Source organism: Hyla sarda, chromosome 3 (assembly GCF_029499605.1).
Source record: "Hyla sarda isolate aHylSar1 chromosome 3, aHylSar1.hap1, whole genome shotgun sequence".
Classification (NCBI taxonomy): Eukaryota; Metazoa; Chordata; class Amphibia; order Anura; family Hylidae; genus Hyla; species Hyla sarda.
In genome coordinates this window covers 39,762,847-39,778,521 of record NC_079191.1, presented here as the reverse complement: position 1 = coordinate 39,778,521, position 15,675 = coordinate 39,762,847, and the positions used below count along the sequence as shown (strand labels likewise).

Genomic DNA, 15,675 nt, shown 5'->3' with positions numbered 1-15,675 from the left:
GGACGCCACAATTTCACCCCAGTGGTCCGGAACAGACCCCTGAGCTAGCTGGGGGTAGTTTAGTTTCACTTTAGACATGGTGATCAACTTTGAACGCTACGTTTAAAGGGTTAATAGCACGCGCCATCATGATCAGTGCCGCGCTATTAGCCATGGGTCCCGACCCGCTATGACGCATGGCCACGTCATGGCCCCGTGTTATGTAAGGGAAAAGACCCAGGACATACAGGTACGCCCTTGGTCCTTAACAGGTTAAGGTCTTTGAAGTCACTGGTCACCTCCGTGGGCCTGGCTACACTGTGTAGACTGTATCATCTGTCCCTCAGGAAAGCTACCTTTGCCCGTAACTTGGCGTCAGGGTCATTATTGCCCCCAGTGCCTAGCCCAGGATCCAGCGGTATACTTTCGGGTGGTATTGAGGATAAACCACGCCCTGGCATCATGAATACAAGGGGTTAATACCATCTGTCCCTAGGGTAATTACTTCTGCCCTTTGCATCTCATCCTATACCACAACTTTTGGCATCCTTCGAACAGGATGCGGGTATGCACCTTATGCAACAAGTCCTCCCCCAGTCTGAACTGTGTCCAGTGTTGTCAGAGAATCGAATGCCAATGAGAATAAAATTTGCGCCAGAAAGTGTACGGGACTTTACCAGTAAAAAGTGTTTTACCCGAGGCACATGTGAAATCGAGGGGAGGTGAAGAAAAGACTGTTTTCTGCTACTGTGAACTATATAGCGGTGGTACCTGAAAGGGTTAATTTGGTCCGTGGTTTCCCGCGAGAGCGGTGGCAGCTCCGCCCTGTCAGTCTCCAGCGGTGACGCCTCTTCAGTGCTGCGAGGAGGAACCAAAGAGCCACCCTGTGTTGCACAGGGGAAGGTTTTGCCAACTGGACCAAAACAGGAATTTCCCTGGGTGCAGCCATATTGGAAGCTCCGGCTGCTGTGTTCATCTCTGTTGTTGCCTATCAAGCACTCGCTGCAGCGCAGACTCTGCAAACACCAATCATTGTCAGTATCAAGTGTTCGGTGCCAGTAGCTATCAGTATTAACCCGTTAGTGCCCTCAAGTCTGGTCACAAGACGAATTACAACCGGGTGCCTGCAAAATAGAGGGAGAGCATCCATTACAGTACCCCTATCAGTCAAGTCAAAGCCGCTGCTGCGCTACAGTAAGCATCTTCAAGGACAACTCACCTTATTTCCCTTAAAGTGACTGCGCACTAAAAATTCAACAGGATGTCAGAACCCAGCTCTCCAGATCAACCAGGCGATAGCGCCCCTTCATCTCCAGCAGCAAGGTTATCACCTGCCCCAGCAGCCAGGATCTTGCCAGCCCTGCCTGCAGTCAGCATCAACAGTCCTGGTGTTCCATTGTCTCCACCGGTATTCATGGGGAACCCTGCCTACAATGGAGACCCCTTCACTTTGAGGGATTTCAAAGAGAGGATCCAGAGTTTGTTTGTTTTTTACTCTTTCCCTCATAACCAACAGGTGCAATTGCTCACAGGACAACTCTAGGGACCAGCGTTAGAGGAAGTCCTCACCTGGCCAGCCTCTGAGAAGGCGACTGTAGAGCAGATCTTTGAAGGACTGTGCCTGGTGTATGGGTCACACTCTCTGTCAGAGGTATGTCTCCGGCTGTATGAAAAGTGACAAAAGTCAGGTGAGACCTTAAGAGTGTATGCCGTAGCCCTGCAGAATGCCCTAGAGACTGTCCAAAAATTAGATGGTATAATTCCCGAGCAGGGCAACAAGGTGTTAATGGACAGATTTATTGATGGGGCCCTTAATAAGTGGGACAAAGCCGAGCTGAGAATGTTAGCGGTCCAAAACCCCAACATGTCATTCCCCGCTTTCAAGAGACTGTAATTGAGTCCGGGACTGAGTAATCCAGGTAATTGAGTCCGGGACTGAGTTAGAGGAGGTTTGTGCACCCCTTATACCCGTTGAAGAGCCACTAGGGGTGGTAGCCAGACCTATACCACCACTGTCGCCGTACCCGCCCTAGTGTCATCTACTCTGCCAGTCGTTGCAGCCTCAGACTTACAGACTGTTAGGCAGAACATTGAACAACTGACCAAGGCTGTAAAGAAGCTGGCCTGCTCCCACTGACCATTAACCGCCCTTGCCTAGAAAACCTGCTCCTGCTCCTACCCCCCGCAATCTCAACTACCGCAATACTCCACCCAATAGACCCTCAGGGACCCAAAGGCCCTTTTGTACTTTTTGTAACAAGTCAGGACATTGGAAAATGCAGTGCTGGGATTTAAATGGATTTCCCCTGAGGTCGAGGACCAGGCCTCAGGAAAACAGTCATCAGGTCCAATCCCTGAATTACCTAAGTCAGGACTCTCACTTTATGTCGCCTCCTGCCCCTATGTAAAAGTTATTGTAGAAGGTAGACCATTGGAGGCATTGATAGATACAGGGTCCCAAGTGTCTACTATACCTAAAAGTGTTTTCCATCAGCATTGGGATACTAGTTTATTGTATGAGCCTGATGATGTTAACTTCCAAGTAGTTGCAGGTAATGGGCAGCCAGTCCCCAGACATGGATACTGGGAGACAACTATTCAAGCATATACTTAGCGGGCAGGGAGTGATTGTAACTAATGTGACAGGTAAGGGGTCTGTCGTGTTTATATTGGGGATGAACATTATAAAAAATTGTTTTGCTGAAATATTAGATGCCTTTCATGCCTCTCTTCCCCATCTGTCCCCTTCAGGCCAGAGGGCTGCGCAGCACCACTTGAAAGTTCTACAGGCGGAGAAGAAGTTTGCCAACAAGCAACAACCCAACACGCAGACCATCATCTGGTGTTGTGCACATCTCAGAGTCAAGAATAGGGACTATCAAGCCCTGCTGGAACCTATGCAGTTGGAAGATCATCCTCTTGTTCAAGCTGCGAGAAGCCTTGTCACTAATGGCAGAGTCCCAGTGCAGTTAGTAAACCTGTCTCATTCTGCTAGTGTCTTGCACAAATACAGTCCTGTAGCCCAGCTGTACCGCCTAGAGTTGAAGGACATTGGGACAGAGCATCTGGTGGCTCAACAGCGTGCAGCTCAAGTGGCCAAAGAATCTGGTGTGAGCCCTCCAGAGCCCTGGTGGGCGCTACTCCAGGTTGGAGACGATACTACCCCAAGAGACCAAGTCAAGGGCATCATCAATGTCGCCAATAGGTACCATGAGGCTTTCAGCAAACACCCCACAGACTTCAGGCAGACTTCAATGATCCAGCACCGAATCCTCACAGGTGACAGCCCACCTTTCAAGGAAAGACACCATCCGGTCCTGCCAGGCATGTATCAGACTGTCAAGAAGATGCTGGCCGACATGAAAGAGGCAGATGTGATTCAAGAAAGTCAGAGCCCCCGGAGCGGCCCCACTTGTCCTGGTCAAGAAGAAAGAAGGACCATCTGCTTCTGTGCTGATTACAGAAAATTGAACAATGTCAAACATAAAGACGCATATCCTTTGCCAAGGATCGAGGAGTCACTCACAGCCCTCGGATCAGTTACTTACTTCTCCACCCTGGACTTAACCAGCGGATATTGGTCTAGTGCCCATTGCCGCGGAGGTTCGGAAGACCACCTTTGTGACACCCATGGGACTGTTCAAGTTTAAAAATATGCCGTTTGGGCTGTGCAATGCCCCTGCTACATTCCAGCGTCTGATGGAAAGGTGCCTGGTCCATCTGAATTTTCAAAGTGTCCTATTGTACATGGACGATGTCATTGTGTAATCCAAGTCCTACCAGGAACACCTCAGTCATATGTCAGACGTCTTCCAAGTCTAAATCAAGCATGGATTAAAGATTAAACCGTCCAAGTGTCACCTGCTCAAGCCTCAGGTCCATTACTTGGGTCATGTTGTCAGTGCAGAAAGGGTCTAGCCTAATCCTGAAAAGGTGGAAGCTGTCATGAACTGGCCAACTGCACACAGTGAAAGATGTCAGGAGCTTGCTGGGATTTCCCGGCTCCTACCGCCACTTCATTCCACACTTTGCCCAGATTGCAGAACCCCTCACAGCTCTCTTACGGGGTACAGCAAAGGAGAACTACAATGGAAGACTACCTATTGAATGGGTCGAAGAGCAAGAGACAGCGTTCCGAGTTCTTAAACGTCTGCTGACAGAACCCCCATCTTGGCATATCCAGACTACAGTCAGCCATTCCAGCTGTATACTGATGCCAGTTTCGAAGGTCTGGGAGCTGTCCTGTCCCAAGTCCAATAGGGGCAAGAGCGAGTAATTGCCTATGCCAGTCGTAACATGCGAGGAGCAGAGAAGAAGTATGCAAATTACAGTTCATTCAAGTTGGAACTTCTCACTCTGGTATGGTCCGTGACCGAAAAGTTCAAAGACTATTTGGCTGCCACGCCATTCACTGTCTACTCAGACAATAACCCATTGGCTCACCTGAACACTGCCAAGTTGGGTGCCATCGAATAGCATTGGGCATCAAGGTTAGCCAATTACAGTTTCACCATCAAGTACAGAAGCGGCAAGTCAAATGTCAATGCTGATGTACTGTCCTGGATGACCCCTGGCGAAGAAACCCCTATCAGAGACGTGTGGGAAGACATGGATATGCCTCCATTCTATCAACGGTTCGTGAACCATAATGTTGTGACCGTCATCATGGATGGTGAACTCAAGTCTGAAAAGGTTAAAGAAGACCTATACACCTGGTAGACTCTTCAAGATGAAAGTCAAGTCATGGGGGATCTGTTGGACTACCTACTGGTGAAAAAGGTACCAACCCGTCTACGCCTGGCCCAGTGTGACTACGAGCTTAAATGTCTGTGGTGACAGAGGAAGCGACTGTTTGTGCACAAAGGACTGTTGTACCGAAATTCTTTGGATCCGGTCTCTGGTGATCGACTTCCTCAGATTCTGGTTCCCCGAAGAGACGCGGTGATGGTCTTCAACGCATACCATGATCAGTCGGGACACTTTGGAGTCCACAAGACCGAAGCTACTGTCAGGCAAAGATTCTATTGGATCGGAATGCGGAGCAACATTGAGAAATGGTGGAGTGAATGTGCAGTCTGTAACGTCACCAAGAATGTGTGCAAGGACGCAGGAGCACCCCTCTATTCTATCCAGACTGAAAGGCCTAACCAGTTGGTCGCACTAGACCATGTCAAATTGTCTCCTACCCGGTCCAGGTACACTTATGCTCTCACCATGGTGGATCATTACTCCAAATGGGTTGTCATTATACCCGTTAAAGACCTCACAGCAAGACAGCGGCCCATATGTTCTACTCCAATTGGGTGCAAACCCTTGGGGTCTGGAGTCCGTCCGAATGGACCGTGGAACGGCCTTCGAGGCCCAACTCTTCGAAGAGCTGTGTCAATTCCATGCCTGCAAGAAACTCCGGACTACTGCTTACCACCCCCAGGGGAACGGGCTCTGTGAACACATCAATCAAGTCTTTATCCACATGTTGCGAGCAGCCTCTGTGTCAAGACAAGAAGAGTTGCCCAAACTATTGGAGATCTATAATAACACAGTCCATTGTTCTACAGGGTACACCCCTTTCTACTTAATGATGGGGCATCATGGGCAGCTGCCTAAAGATCAGACATTTGGGCTTCAAGCCCCGTTCAATAACTCTCCACAAGTCTCCCTGGAATGGGTCTCTGACCACAAGAGAAGAATCCAAGAGGCCAAAGAAATTGTCAGCAAGAAGGTGGGCGAGGCTCAACAGAGATAACAAGAGGACTATAACCATCATGCCTCTGCCAAACCACTTCAATTGGGTGATAAAGTCTGGCTGCAGAAGTTTCCAAGGATCCACAAGTTAGACTCTATCTGGGAGACAGAACTGTAAACGGTGACTGCCATACCCTATTCGGAATCTGATGTATACGAAGTGCAAAAGCCTGGGTATGAGCCACAAGTTGTTCACCGAAATATAATCAAGTTATGTCTGAGAGAAGATCTACCAGGGCTCCCAGCACAGCCTCCTCCAGCTGTCAGACCTGCGAGAGAGTACGTCCCAGGCGAAGGAATCGACCCATCTATGGATTTCCCCATGTTTTTTCCAAATCAGCTTGCGATCTTCTGTGTATAACCAACCCCGGGGATGGTTCAACCCACATTAGTCTCCACATCAGTCCCAGTCTTGTCACCGTTGGCTCCAGCCTATACACTGGTCTCCAGAGTGCCAACCCTGTCACCAGCCTCTAAAGCCCAGCTGCCAGCGACTCTGAGTCCTGAACTAATACCAGCTCCTGAGTTCACTGAGGGAGAGCCAGCCGCAGCTCCAGAAGTCCCAAAAGATCCAGAAATCTCAAGAGTTCCAGATTCTGGAGGTGGTGTTGCGCAGATCCCAAAGGTCGACGCAAGGACAACTACCAGCTAGATATAGGGAATAATGATAATGCCTTATATAAAGTTGACCATAACATAAGTCTAATTTAGTCAGCCTACATAATGTAGTATATAAGGTAGTCAAATGCTTAGTTTGTACATTATCAGTCCATAATGTCAAATGTTTATATGTCTAGCATTTTTTCCTGTCCCCGTGTACAGGGTGCTCTCCTGGCAAGAGGGTTTCCCTGCAACTTAAGTAAAGCACGTAGAGAGACAGAAATGTTGTATATAAAGGTAACAGTGGTGTGTTGTATGAAAAGATGTATAGAGTTCTGGGGAGAAGTAGTTAGTACAGAAGGGCCCCAGTAGCTAAGGCATCAGGTAGAGAGCCTCAGGCAGCCTGATCCGACTCAAGTATATAAAAGGTGTTGTAAATACAATTACAATGTTTATAAATTCTCACATGATTATAAATGTATTCCAAAGGATGGACATTTTCACAAAAATGCTCCATGGACTCGTCTCAGTTCTTTTTATTCAGACCTGTGAAGGACATTCGATAATAATGCCCCAGGAACTGTCAGTCTAGGCCCCAGTGGCCACTTTTAGTTGTCCGCCCTCCAGGACTGGGTGCTGAGGACGGCTGTGCTTAAGAGGGGGAGTTTTTGGTGGCCCAGTACAGGAGTTTTTGGTGGCAAGGCAGCCTCCCTGCAGTGTCCCCTCATGTATATGTTATAACTTTAAGAAATGTTCGCATGTGATCATCAGTTGGCATGTGATTGTCACCCAGGAGGTATCAGTGACCAGGTGGCTTAAGGGTGACCAATGGGAGCCCACCAGAGTCTCCCCATAAAAGCCCTGGGTGGAACCTTTGCTCTCTCTCTTGTTGCTAAGGTTCAGTGCAGTTGAGTCTAGGAGTGTGTCTGGAGTCATAGGAGGCTTCAAGTCAAGTCTGCAGCCACAAGTCTACAAATCTGCAAGTAAGCCACAGTCATAGCTTAGTCTACCTCAAGTCAAGTCAAGTCTGTCACTGTCATCTATAATCAAGTCAGCGTGGCCTGCACTAAATTGTCCATATCTACTGCAAGTCCCAGCAAGCCCTTAAGGTCTCTGAAGTCACTGGTCACCTCATTGGGCCCTGGCTGAACTGTATAGACTGTACCATCTGTCTAACCTCAGTATAGCTACCGTTGTCCGTAACTTGGCATTGGAGTCATTATTGCCCCTGTGCCTAGCCCAGGATCCAGCGGTATACCTTCCGGTGGTATTGAAAATAAACCACACCCTGGCCCTGCGAATACAAGGGGTTAATGCTGTCTGCCCTGCATCACACCCCGTACCACACATTCAATTCATGCGTCCTGTGGGTTTGCGTTTTGATGCAGTAGTTACATAATAAGCAATGGGTGTCATCTTTCAAATTACAGTGACCGCTCACACCCAGGAGACTTGTCCTCAGATGCTACTGTATGGCTGGCTGCATGGAAAACCTACCCCCCCCCTCCTGTCTCCTGGAGACTTCAGCCCCCACCTAGCAGACAGTACAACCCATTCCTCCTCTTCTATGCCTGGCAGAACATTCGATGTGATGCCCAATCAGGTCTTGCAGCAGCTACAGACGTCAGGAGGTTTTTTTTCCGCCGTCTTCTTGTGGAGCAGACTGCAGTTGCTTACAGTGTGCAGCCTCCATTAGGACAGCTCTATTGATTTCTGAATCACACTGCAGCAAGAGACAGAGAGACAGGAGCATCTGACGACAGCAGCCGGGAGCATAGGGGAATAGATTAAAGCTGGGCTAATCTGGCCCCCGACATCATGATGCCGAAATATATAGAGGAGCATATAGGGAGAGGATGGGGCAGTAATTGCTGGGAAGAAAGACACAGAGCAAGACATGGGGGTGCAGGCTATTTGGTCATCAGCTGGCTACGGTGAACAGATAGGAGAGAGCGATAGGGAAGACAGAAAAAGAGAGAGAGAGAGAGAGAGAGAGAGAGAGAGAGAGAGAGAGAGAGAAGAGAGAGAGAGAGAGAGAGAGAGAGAGAGAGAGAGAAAGAGAGAGAGAAAGAGAGAGAGAGAGAGAGAGAGAGAGAGAGAGAAAGAGAGAGAGAAAGATAGAGAGAGAGAGAGAGAGAGAGAGAGAGATTAGGGGAGGGGGGTATGAGAGAACTTGATAAGAGGACAACAGAGAGAGGGGTGGGAGAGAGAGAGAAAAAGAGAGAGAGAGAGAGAGACAGAGAGAGAGAGACAGAGAGAGAGAGAGAAATTAGGGGAGGGGGGGAAGGAGAGAGCTTGATAAGAGGACAACAGAGAGAGGGGTGGAAGAGAGAAAGAGAGAGAGAGAGATTAGGGGAGAGAGAGAGAGATTAGGGGAGAGAGAGAGAGAGATTAGGAGAGAGAGAGAGAGAGATAAGGGGAGAGAGGGGAGAGAGAGATAAAGATTGGCAGGAGAGAGAGGAAACAGCAAAGACAGATAAGTGAAAGAGAGAGAGAGAGATATAGGAAAGAGAGAGAGAGAAACACAGAGGGAGAGAGAAAGAGAGAGAGACAGAGAGAGAGAGAGAGAGAGAGTAGCAGAAGGTGAAGGAGGTAAAAAGAGGTAGGAGAGAGCATAAAATGTTGTGTTTTTGTTATATTTATCTCCCTATAAAGACAATATATATATAACATTATCTGCAATTTACATACATTGAAGGTAAAAGAAAGGAAAGAATAAATCTCACAATGCGGCATCCCCGTCTGCTACATGTGAACTATGGTCAGTCTCTAATGAGCCCCACTTTGTACTAAGCACCAAAATCCGGCGGTGGCAATGGTTGCTTCTAGCTCTGTAGGTTCCTAAGAAGCGTCTAGGCGTTAAGCCATTATTAGCACAAGCTATATTGAGCATGCTTGCCAGACAGGCAGAAAGGCTGAACCCTGGGTCCGCCCAGACATGTGCCCTGCCATTTTCGTTTTAATCAGTCTGCTCAGGATGGCTGCTGATTCATTTTGCAGGACAGCCCCCTGGGAGCCTAGGTGGGAGCTTGAGGCGAGCTGCTCCTGCCTCATTGCAGTATTCCACATCACAGAGACTGGAAGCGGGGAAGACAGGGATAGCTAGTCAATGAGCAGATCAGACTGCAGACCCCATGGAGTAACCCTTTCCTGCCCACCTGGCTGGCTCTGCAGTCTAACGTCCTGAACCGTTATAATTCTCACACATTCTATCCTCCTATTATGAAACACAAAAAAAAGTGACCGTTAATCACAACCGTTATTTTCTATTTTATTTTCCCGACGCACAAGGTGAAATAATATGTAACAAGCGCAGCCATAGGAAATAACGGGATGAGGGGGGGGGGGGGGGGGGAGGAAATAACGGGATGGGGGGGGCGATCTACCTGATAGCTGGAGACTTTGATTCTGGGATTGACAACCTTAATATGCAGCTAGCTTATTATTGATATTATTCTGCTCTCGGTTGCTATGGCCACCTTGCGAGAGACATTCAATTTTCTCTCTTCCATCATCATTATCTATGAGGCCATCTGTTGTGGAAAATGAATTCAGCCTAATTTGCATGACTGATAAGCTATTTTTTTTTATCTATTTAACAGAAGGTCATATGCCGGGGATTTAGAGCTGGTGAAAAATAATGTGAAAAAAGCCTATAGAGAGCATGAGTGGGAGTGCGTGCATTAGAGGATGTGTGTGGAACTGTAGCAGATCCCTTAGGCCTGCTAGCCTATCGTACCGCATTTGTCATTCCTGCCAGGGCGACATTTTTCCCCTAAGCTTCAGCAACACTAAAGAGAGAGACACACACAGGAAAGAGGGAGAGACAGAGATTTTTTTTCTCTCCCTGTTGTTTTCTGGAAGCTGTATATTTTTTTTTTCTTTTTTTTTTTTCTTTTTTTTTTTTTTTTAGGACTGTATATCGGTGGGTGTCATTTTGCACTTCTTATGGAACAGGGGTCTTACTGAGATTGCTGAGGAGGAAGCAGTACAGAATTCTGGTGGTAGGCTCCTTTTTGTTGTTTTTTTGCAACATTTCTTTCTTTTAGGCTAGATGCCATGCTTCATTTCTTTAGGTTTTTTTTTTTTTGCATGCATTTCTTTTATTTTTTACTCTTTTCTTTTGTTGTGGAGTCTGATCCTGCAGTGCAACACTGAACTTTGGGGCTGAAAGTAAAGCAGATGTAGCAGAGCTGGGTTTTTGTTCTTGAATTGTTTCTTAGTCACTTTGCTGGATGAAGAGAACTCCATGGAAAGTCACTGCAATGCAAAAAAAAAAGACACGTTGTTGCCATTTGATGGGGGGAAAAAAAAGTTGCATCCGAAGATAATCTCCAAACTCAGCTTTGTTACTTGAACAAATTTGGCTCTGCTACATGTGTTTTAGTGTTGGGGGAGGGGGGGGGGGGGTCATTGGCTCTATATCATTTCCTAGGGAAGGGGAATCTGGAGGGGATGTATAAGGTTACTCTTTGTTTTGGTCAATGGCGTCTTGGGAAAACGTGTCATCTTAAACTTCTAATGAAGACGGATGGGTTCATCCACATGATCCATCACACTGCAGACTTGGATATATATATATATATATATATATATATATATATATATATATATATATCTGTATTTGTGATTATGTTAGTTGGAGACATCTATGTGTCTATATCTTGTGTATGCAGAACTTTATGACAACTAGTCTTAGCCATCTATACCTATGATTTGCCCATGACTACAACAGATGTCTGCTCTGTTATAAGGACTTTGTATACTATTTACGTTACAGATGTAGCTGAGCTGAGTTAGTTATCTGGCACACTGTCTGGGTCTTTGATTTTCCCACAGGACTGCAGGGGAAAACAAACTAAGTGATAGTAACTTAGTCTACACAATGCACAAAAGAAACAGCTCCTAGACCAGTGGTCTCCAACCTGCGGACCTCCAGATGTTGCAAAACTACAACTCCCAGCATGCCCGGACAGCCAACGGCTGTCCGGGCATGCTGGGAGTTGTAGTTTTGCAACATCTGGAGGTCCGCAGGTTGGAGACCACTGTCCTAGAGCATTTCGACTGCTACTGGTTTATATTTAATGCAACTACTATTGTCCCTCCATATCTTGAGCATTTGGCTTTGTCACATGCAGTGCATACATGTTCTGGTGCTGGGGTTACTTTTCCCATGGTGTCAATGATAAGACCGTGTGTGTGTCCACCCCCCTAAACCTACTAAAAAAAGTAATTACCGGGCTTAAATTCCCTGACATCTGACTAATTCACTGATTAATCTCATTAATGTGATTAGGGGGGATTTGGAGTTGGCTCTCATTGTTCTGGAGACTCTGCCATCCAGTCCTGAGAGCTGCCACCTCTAGCTGGGCTGCTGTTCTTTCCCTCTGTTTACTTTGTTAGTCTTTTCCTATTTCAGCACTTAGGAGCTGTCCAGTGCTGATGGCACCACAGAGAAGTTTAGGAGCTGCAGGCAATGTGTGGAGGTGTTCACACAAAGCTTTATTCTGAGCATTGGACTCCAGGCTTCCTGGGCATTACTAGAAACTCAAGAGATTGGACGTTCATGTATTAACTGTGGTTATAAGTCTAAAGTGCAAAACAATCTTTACTGTAGATTCTAGAGTTATTAGTATTATGTTGTATTTTAGTTTGTGTTGTCAGGATGTTAAGGTTCACCAGCAAGTATAAAAAGTACAAATCTATCTATCTATCTATCTATCTATCTATCTATCTATCTCTCATATCTATCTATCTATCTATCTATCTATCTCTCATATCTATCTCTCTATCTCATATCTATCTATCTATCTATCTCATATGTATCTAATTCATATCTATCTATCTCATATCTATCTACCTATCCATCTATATCATGTCTATCTATCTATCTCGTATTTTTCTATCTATCTCATATCTATCTACCTATCCATCTATATCATGTCTATCTATCTATCTATCTATCTATCTCGTATTTTTCTATCTATCTCATATCTATCTATATCATATCTATCTATGTATCTATCTATCTCATATGTATCTAATTCATGTCTATCTATCTATCTATCTATCTCATATCTATCTATCTATATCATATCTATATATCTTATATCTATGTATCTATCTATCTATCTCATATGTATCTAATTCATATCTATCTATCTCATATCTATCTATCTATCTATCTAAACAAACAAAGAATAAGTTGGCCAGCACTATTGATTCCAAACTATTATACATTCTACATTCTACAATATAATATTCTCCTGTTGCTATCTATCTATCTATATCATAGCTATCAATATAATATCTATCTATCTATCTATCTATCTATCTATATCATATCTATCTATATCATAGCTATCTATATAATATCTATCTATATATCTATATCATATCTATCTATATCATAGCTATCTATATAATATCTATCTATCTATCTATCCCATATCTATCTATCTGTCTATCTATCTATCTATCTATCTCATATCTATCTCTATCACATATCTATATATCTGTCTGTCCAATTCTTTCTTTCTTTCCTAAACTCTTGTTTCCTCCAACACATTGACCATCCCGCCATACACATTATATTGTTGGTAGATCCCACCAAGCCAATCCAATGTATATGGGCAGGTTTAGATCACGTGCTGACTATAATAGTTCCAATAAGTCACATCAACATTATGCATGTTATATAGTATCTATCTCCTTTCTATTTATGTATCTATCTCCTATCTATCTCATATTTACCATCTATCTATCTCCTATCTATCTATCTGTCATCTATCTATCTCATATCTATCTATATCATATCTATCTCATACCTATCTATATCATATCTATCTCATATCTATCTATCTCATATCTATCTCCTATCTATCTCATATCTATCCATCTATCTCATATCTATCTATATCATATCTATCTCATATCTATCTATCTATCTATCTATCCCATATCTATCTATCTGTCTATCTATCTATCTATCTCATATCTATCTATCTATCTATCTATCTCATATCTATCTCTATCACATATCTATATATCTGTCTGTCCAATTCTTTCTTTCTTTCCTAAACTCTTGTTTCCTCCAACACATTGACCATCCCGCCATACACATTATATTGTTGGTAGATCCCACCAAGCCAATCCAATGTATATGGGCAGGTTTAGATCACGTGCTGACTATAATAGTTCCAATAAGTCACATCAACATTATGCATGTTATATAGTATCTATCTCCTTTCTATTTATGTATCTATCTCCTATCTATCTCATATCTACCATCTATCTATCTCCTATCTATCTATCTGTCATCTATCTATCTCATATCTATCTATCTCATATCTATCTATCTCATATCTATCTCATATCTATCTATCTATCTATCTCATATCTATCTATCTATCTATCTCATATCTATCATCTATCTTATATCTATTTATCACATATCTATCTAGCTCATATCTATCTATCTATCTATCTATCTATCTCATATCTATCATCTATCTTATATCTATCTATCACATATCTATCTAGCTCATATCTATCTATCTATCTATCTATCTGTCATCTATCTATCTCATATCTATCTCTCTCTATCTATCTATCTATCTATCTATCTATCCACTCATCTATACTTTCTAACTACATATATTAATACTCAAACAGCAGAAGCTCTTGTTAAGGTTTTGCCCTTTGCAGAATGACTTTGTATACATATTGTACATTGGTTTGTTTTGAGTTGTTTATTTATTGGTTCTGTTTTTGTTCCCATGCGGAAATAACATCAAAGTTCCCCCTGACCATGAAGTGTGTATTTATTGTGTAAGCTGAATATATGTCATTATTGTAAGTCCTCCCCATCACTTCTCCCTCGCACCTTTCACTCCTCCTTCCGAGTCTTATTAATCCCTTCCCCCTTTTCCCAACTTCCCAGCATCTCTGCCCGCTTACTTGATATTTTCAGAAACAAGTCACACGCGTTTTAGTCACATTGCATGCACTGAGTCATACCAGTCAATTGAATTACATGCCAGTCTTTATTAAGATAAGGATGGGATTTATTTAGCACTCTATAGACCAGAAGCCTATGACTCCTGTTGTTGTATCTCCACTGGTTCCAACATGTCTTAAAGGGTTAATGTCTGCTGGGCCTTAAAGTGCAACCCCTAACTTTATTCAGACTTTTCTTTTATAGGCCAAGCATACATTCATATGTATATCCATTATTATGTCATGACTATGATGTGGTAGACAAAACAAACAAAGAAAGAATAATAAATAAATAATACTATTGTGAAAATAAACAAAGAATAATAAATAATACTGTTTGAAAAATAAACAAAGAATAAAAAGAGAATGCAAAACTCTCTTGCTTGTTGTACCGATCTGCTTTCCTATATGTTACTCAATTGCAAATTGATACAGATTCTAAGAAAATGTGTTGCTAATTGATACTGAGCACTTCAGGGGTCGGGGGGGGGGGGGACTTTATATAATTTTGATACTTTGATACAAATTGATACAGAGCACTTCAGGGGTCGGCGGGGGGGGGGGACTTTATATAATTTTGATACTTTGATACAAATTGATACAGAGCACTTCAGGGGTCAGGGGGGGGGGATTTTATATAATTTTGATACCTTGATACAAATTGATACAGAGCACTTCAGGGGTCGGCGGGGGGGGGGGGGGGACTTTATATAATTTTGATACTTTGATACAAATTGATACAGAGCACTTCAGGGGTCAGGGGGGGGGATTTTATATAATTTTGATACCTTGATACAAATTGATACAGAGCACTTCAGGGGTCAGGGGGGGGGATTTTATATAATTTTGATACCTTGATACAAATTGATACAGAGCACTTCAGGGGGAGGGGAGGGGGGGGATTTTATATAATTTTGATATGTTGATACAAATTGATACAGAGCACTTCAGGGGTCGGGGAGGGGGGGGATTTTATATAATTTTGATATGTTGATACAAATTGATACAGAGCACTTCAGGGGTCGGTGGGGGGACTTTATATAATTTTAATACTTTGATACAAATTGATACAGAGCACTTCTGGGGTTGGGGGGGGGCGCGCTGGACTTTATATAATTTTGATACTTTGATACAAATTGATACAAAGTATTTTCCTGTATATTTAATAAAGTTCGGATAAATCTACTTTATCCAAAGCCCGGTGGTCCTCTGCAGGTCATGCTTGCGGACTGAACACGCCTGCAGTCCCCTAGACATATAGACTTTTTAGGGCTCATGCCTGATGCTCGTGCTACCAGGGAGAAGAAGTCAAATGATCCTCATCTTATCCCTCGAAGCCGAGATCCCGAGTTG

At 44.0% G+C, this 15,675-nt stretch overlaps 1 protein-coding gene across 1 annotated transcript in view; it reads left to right on the top strand.

The window, feature by feature from the left end:
- Positions 1–10,065: 10,065 nt before the first annotated feature.
- The window catches only part of MYT1L (myelin transcription factor 1 like), a 580,462-nt gene continuing 574,852 nt past the window's right edge, over positions 10,066–15,675 (top strand). The window contains exon 1 of the mRNA XM_056564080.1: positions 10,066–10,328. The gene's annotated coding sequence lies outside the window, so the exon portion shown is untranslated. The remainder of the gene's footprint in view (positions 10,329–15,675) is intronic.